Source organism: Chrysochloris asiatica, unplaced genomic scaffold, assembly GCF_000296735.1.
Source record: "Chrysochloris asiatica unplaced genomic scaffold, ChrAsi1.0 scaffold00009, whole genome shotgun sequence".
In the NCBI taxonomy this organism is placed as follows: Eukaryota; Metazoa; Chordata; class Mammalia; order Afrosoricida; family Chrysochloridae; genus Chrysochloris; species Chrysochloris asiatica.
Genome location: NW_006408527.1, coordinates 32,335,929 through 32,341,805, shown reverse-complemented (window position 1 = coordinate 32,341,805; position 5,877 = coordinate 32,335,929). Strand labels below are relative to the sequence as shown.

Sequence of the window (5,877 nt, the reverse complement as noted above, 5' to 3'; positions counted from 1 at the left end):
AACCATATTGTGCTGGAAGTCTTAGCAAGAGCTATACGGCAAAACAGGTAAATTAAAGGTATCCAAATTGACAAAGAGGAAGTAAAATTCTCCCTATTTGCAGACGATATGATCCTATATGTAGAAAACCCCAAAGACTCAGTAAAAAAGCTACTAGACCTCATTGGAAGATGCTGCAAAGTGGCAGGATATAAGATCAACATACAAAAATCAGTTGGATACTAAAAATGATAACATTGAAAAGGACATTACGAAAGCAATACCATTTATAATAGCCACCCAAAGGATGAAATATCTAGGAATATATGTAACCAGAGAAATAAGTGACTTCTACAAAGAAAACCAGAAAACACTACTAGAAGAAACCAAAAGACACCTACAAAAATGGAAGAATGTACCATGCTCCTGGATAAGAACATTGGGAAAATGTCAATACTGCCCAAAGCAATTTACACATATAATGCAATTTCTATCCATATTCCAACAACATTCTTCAAAGAGATGGAAAAAACAATTACAAACTTTATATGGAAAGGAAAGAGACCCAGGATAAGCAAAGTACTACTTAAGAAGAAGCATAAGGTTGGAGGCCTCTCACTTCCCTACTTCAAATTTTACTACAGGCTACAGTGGTCAAAACAGCTTGGTACTTGTACAATCAAAGATACATAGATCAATGGAACAGAATCGAGAATCCAGAGATTAACCCATCAACATAGAGCCAACTGATTTTTTTGTTGTTGTTTTATTGCTGTAAAAGAAAGCTTTATTGTTTTCATTTTGTCCACTGCTTGGGCGAAGAGGGGCTCCAGGGTGTTGACTATGCTGCCTCTGTCTGCAGAGTAAGGTTCAGGCAGAAGGTATGTGGGAGAGCAGGGGAATGCTGAAGGCCCTTCACAAGTTGTGGGACTCTTCTTAGTCATGCTTGAGAGTGAGCCTCTCAAAGAGGTATTCTTTGAGAGGGGACCAGCCTGGGGACCTGCCTGGAGAACAGCCATCCAAAGGAGGTTGATCAAGTGGTCGCCCATCTTCTTGTTAATTTTCACCTCCTCGTCAAGGAAATGAGTCTTCAGAAAGTCACAGAGGTGGGGGTCTGTGTGGGTAGCACCCATAGCATGCAGATCCAGAAGAGACTGGTTCAGGTTCTTCTCCACGGCCAGGGCAGCTTCCATGGTGTCCAGGGTTCTTCCCTACTCATCTTGGGAGGGCTTCTGCATGTCCTGGAAGAGTGTGCAACCACCACGCTGGTTTTGCAGTTTCAAGAGACGCTCAGCACCATCATGCTTCTCCTTCGCCAACTCACGGAAGAAGTGTCCCACACCTTCCAAAGCCACATCATTGCTATCGAAATATACAAGCCCAAAGAGAGGTAGGTGTAAGATGCTCGCAGATGCAGATTAACCAGACGGTTGACGCCCGCCTGTGCTTTAGCGGAATAATTCTGACGGATCTAAGAGCTCATGCTTGGTCGAAGATTTGGAGCTAACCACACACACACACACACACAAAAATGGTGTTTAGCTGGGAATGCTCAAGAAGATGGTCCTGTAGATGAGATTGTGCCCCCAAAAATTGTTAGAAGTGGTCAGAGGCAGGAGGTGGGGATGTCCCCAGATCTGTTCCGTCCAAACACTGTTGAAGCAAGACACAGATCCACGGGACCACAGCGCGAACTTTCCAGCCAACTGATTTTTTATAAAACACCTAACTATATTGCATGGGGAGGTGATCATCTCTTCAACAGATGGTGCTGGCAGAACTGGAAAGTGATATGCAAAAGACTGATACAAAACCTTCACCTCACACCTTATACAGAAACCAACTCTACATGGATTAAAGACCTAAATGTGAACCCCAGAATTATGGAGGTCATCAATGGAAAAATAGGGACAAAGGTGAGTGCAGTAATTTAGGGAATACACAGACTACCAAACATTTTGAAAAGTACACAAACAAAAGTAGACAAAAAAGATGAGTGGGACATACTAAAAATTGAAAACTTATGTGCATCAAAAGACTTCACCAGAAGAGCAAAAATGGAACCCATCCACAAGAAATACGAGCCATAACATGAGTAGATATATGCACACCAATGTTCATAGCAGCATTTTTACTATTTTACAATAGTAAAAAGATGGAGCCAGACAAAGTGCCCGTCAACTGAAGAAAGGATAAACAAACTGTGGTACATACACACAATGAAATATTATGCTACCTTGATGAAGAACAAGTAAGCTGTAAGCCACTACATAATACGAAAGAAACTTGAGGACATTATGTTGAGTGAAATTAACCAATCACAAAAGCAGAAATACTGCATAGGACCCCTACTGTGAAAAACTAAGAAAAAGAACCCATACTAAAAGGGGGGTGGATTTTTTGCTGGTTGCTGGGATATGGGGGGTGGTGTCAGGAAAGGGAGGGGAAGGTGGAGTACAGGGCAGGGAATAGACACAGGATAGTTTGGGTGCTTGGGAGAGGGACAATATACAAGAAGGGAGAGGGGACTAGAAGAACAAAGCAGATGGGAGAACAATTAGGCAGGTTTGCATGGGCTAAGTGGGACAGAGATAAATAATGTTGTATGCACAACCTTGGAACAACAGGGCTCTGGGATACAGAGATTGAGACAAGCTTAGAATGGAGGAAATAATGTTAAGATGCTTGGCTGTCTTTTGAATCTTGGTCTTCCTTGCACTGTATTATAAAATAGACACCTGAGGGGGAGAGAAAGGAATAGCCAGAAATATCACAATAGAAAACTTGAATATCTGTCTTCTGTCTATAACTGATTGGAATACCTAAAGTTAGGCTACAACGTTCCTAGTGAAGGAGGTTTCCTGTGGAACCTCTATATTACATGAGACTATTGGTGGAATCCTAAACAGCATCCAGAATCTTCAGAGGTGGGAAATTTCCACTTGAAAGTACAGGCTGACCTGCCTGGAGTGGCTAGAAGAACAGAAGACACTTCTTGAAAGAAAGACCGACAGGAAAAATACAAAACAATATAGGCAGATCAACTGATTACTACAAGAACGAACAAGTTACTTGCCCAGGAGATATCAAGGCAAGTGGTCAGGTCCCCTCAAAACAACCTCCCTCCCAAGACTAAGACTCAATGGGAATACACACTCCAATTGGTGACCACATTTGTCACCGATATGGAGAAGTGAGATAAAAATAGCAATGAAGCTGCGAGCTAAGCCTCACAATGTTCAATAGACTCCTTTGAACCCAGGTGGAGATCTGGTAGGCCAGCAGTGTGGCAAGACCTAGGGACTCTTCAGCCCAGAGTCAATGAGATAGCCACAGAGGACTAGAATAGAGAATGAAGCTTCCAGCTTATAAGAAGAGAGGGCATATGCACAAGAACACCCACACTTGCAGATAATACCCACTTGACCTGGCTTCAGTGACTGGATGATCAGACCTCAACTAGAAGAAGAAAGGAGGAAAAAAAGAGTAATCTGATACAATTTGATGAACTTGACCTATACATATGGATGCAGTAGCTCAAAAGATGGAATAAATCTTTACTGTAAGGATCATTCCCACCCTCTCCATACATAGAATAGACAGGGATGGGCAACTTGGACAAATGGGGGAGGGGGGGCTACAAAGGCTAGAAGTGACTGGCTTACAAGCTTTCAAGAGGGAGCCTAGATTTAGAGGGTGTGGAGGAAGGTAGAATCTCCACTGAGTAGTATCCAATCTGTCTACGTGGGGCTGATGAAAGGAAATGCTCATTGGTCTCTTGTGATACAATAGTGAATAATTGTTATCAGGACTGATTGTGAGGGTTGTAAATGTAAAGGTAGATGTTTTGTAGCAAGGAGGGGAGTGATTAACTTTTCAGTCTAGGAGCAGAGGTCCCTAGGTCAACCTAGGGAGAAGAGCAGAGAGCAGGACCCTACCCAGAGAAGCAGTGATGCCTGAGATGGAGGCAGAGACAGTGACATGGAGAGATGGAGCAGTTGAGGACTTTAGACACAGAGAGGGAGAGGGCCTGTGTGCTGATGATCGGTGGGCAGGCTTGTAGGGTGTACCTTTTGGTTGGTCAATGATGCATGGAGGGGATTGTAATCATGGCAATGAAATGATATACGATAGGATTAATGTAAAACTAATATTCTCCCATGTAAACTATCACATAATTCACAATAAAACATTAAAAATAGAAAAATAGAAAATAATGTAATAACATCCACAAGATAATGAACAATTATTTACATGCTTGGAAAGATATAACAGTCACATCTTCATGTAATTAATGATACTCACATCTATTGCATGATAGACATTTGAATGGCAGTTTTCTCCTTACCAAATTGCTCCACATGTTTTCAAATGTGTAAGTTATAACATTGTAAGACCACACACACACACACACACATATATAAATATATATATAGAGAGAGAGAGAGAGAGAGAGACAGAGAGAGACAGAGACAAAGAGAGAGAGAGAGTGAGAGAGCTCTGGTGGTGAAGTGGTTATGAGTCAGAATGCTAACCTCAAGGTCAGCAGCTTGAACTAACAGTCATTCCACAGGAGAAAGATGAGGCTTTCTGCTTTTGTAAAGATTTACAGCCTTGGAAACCGTATGCAGGGTTGTTATGAGTCAGAATTGACTCCACGGCATATATGGTTGTGATGGCGGTGGTGTGCCATGAGTCAGTTCTGACTCATAGAGACTCTGTATTGGGTTTCTGACGAGCAATGGGTGAGTTTGAACCATCAACCCTGGTGTTAGAAGTCCAGTGCTTATCCTATAGTGCCATACCAGGACATTCTCTCTCTGCATATATATATGTCTGTATATATATGTACATATATACACATATGATAAGTCAAAGTATTGCTACAAAATAATATTAAACTTTACTAAGCAAAAATATTAAGATATTTCTCAGCATATCCTCAATCTATGTTTATAAACTGTTGAAGGTGGTGTTTCCATATTTCTATGAATTCCCTGAAGAATTCTGTGCTCTTTGATTTATACCATGTCTAAATGGTATTTTTGCCATCTTTGAGGAATTCAAATCATGTGCATTTTAAATGTTTATTGAGTTCTGAGAACAAAAGGAAATCTGATGAGTCAATATCAGGCTTGTAGGGTGTATGAAGGTTTCCCACCAAATTATTGTAGGCTATCCCTTGCTATCCTTGAAGAATGAACAGGTGCATTATGATGAGAAAAAGGAAAAAAAGAGAAAGAAAAGCTTCATCACAGTTTTTTTTTACCTTTTTCTTACCGATACAGTTTTCAATTTTCTTAAAATTTCATAATAAGCCTCTGTTTGTCCTATATTCTTTGAGAACCTTTGATGCACTTTTGGAATCCCATCCAATATAGTTGCCATAACCTTCTGAGCTTACCTCCCTACCTTAAGTTTAATTTTTCTAGCAGATCCTTTCTCAAACAACTGCTTTGATTGTTAAGTCCAAGACTTGTCCCTGGTTTCGATTCATTCCTTAAAATCATCTTCAATAGCTTTGGTCTTGCTTGAAAACTGTTGGAAAGACCAGCTATTTCAGCTAGTTTATCTGCATGTAACACTTGTGGCACCCATTGAGGTCAAGATGTTTGTTTCAAATGAATAATGCCAAACTATGTGAGATCCCAACTTCAGTAGCTATGGCAACAGTGGTAATTTTATAGTCTTCTTACACCAGTTTCTGGACTTCAGCAACAATTCCTTCATTTGTCAAGGTTGATGTCTTCCTTACCTTGGTTCACTTTTTATATTTTCCAAACCTTCCTTAAAATCACTTTACATATTAAAACTATTATTTTATATGGAGCAGCATTCCCATAAATTTATTGCACAGCTTCAATGATTTGGAATGATGCTTTCCAATGATGAACTCAA

The 5,877-nt window shown here is 40.5% G+C and overlaps 1 pseudogene; it reads right to left on the bottom strand.

Annotated features, from left to right (window-relative positions):
* Positions 1–915: 915 nt before the first annotated feature.
* LOC102816537 lies at positions 916–1,462 on the bottom strand (annotated as a pseudogene).
* Between the last annotated feature and the right edge of the window lie 4,415 nt (positions 1,463–5,877).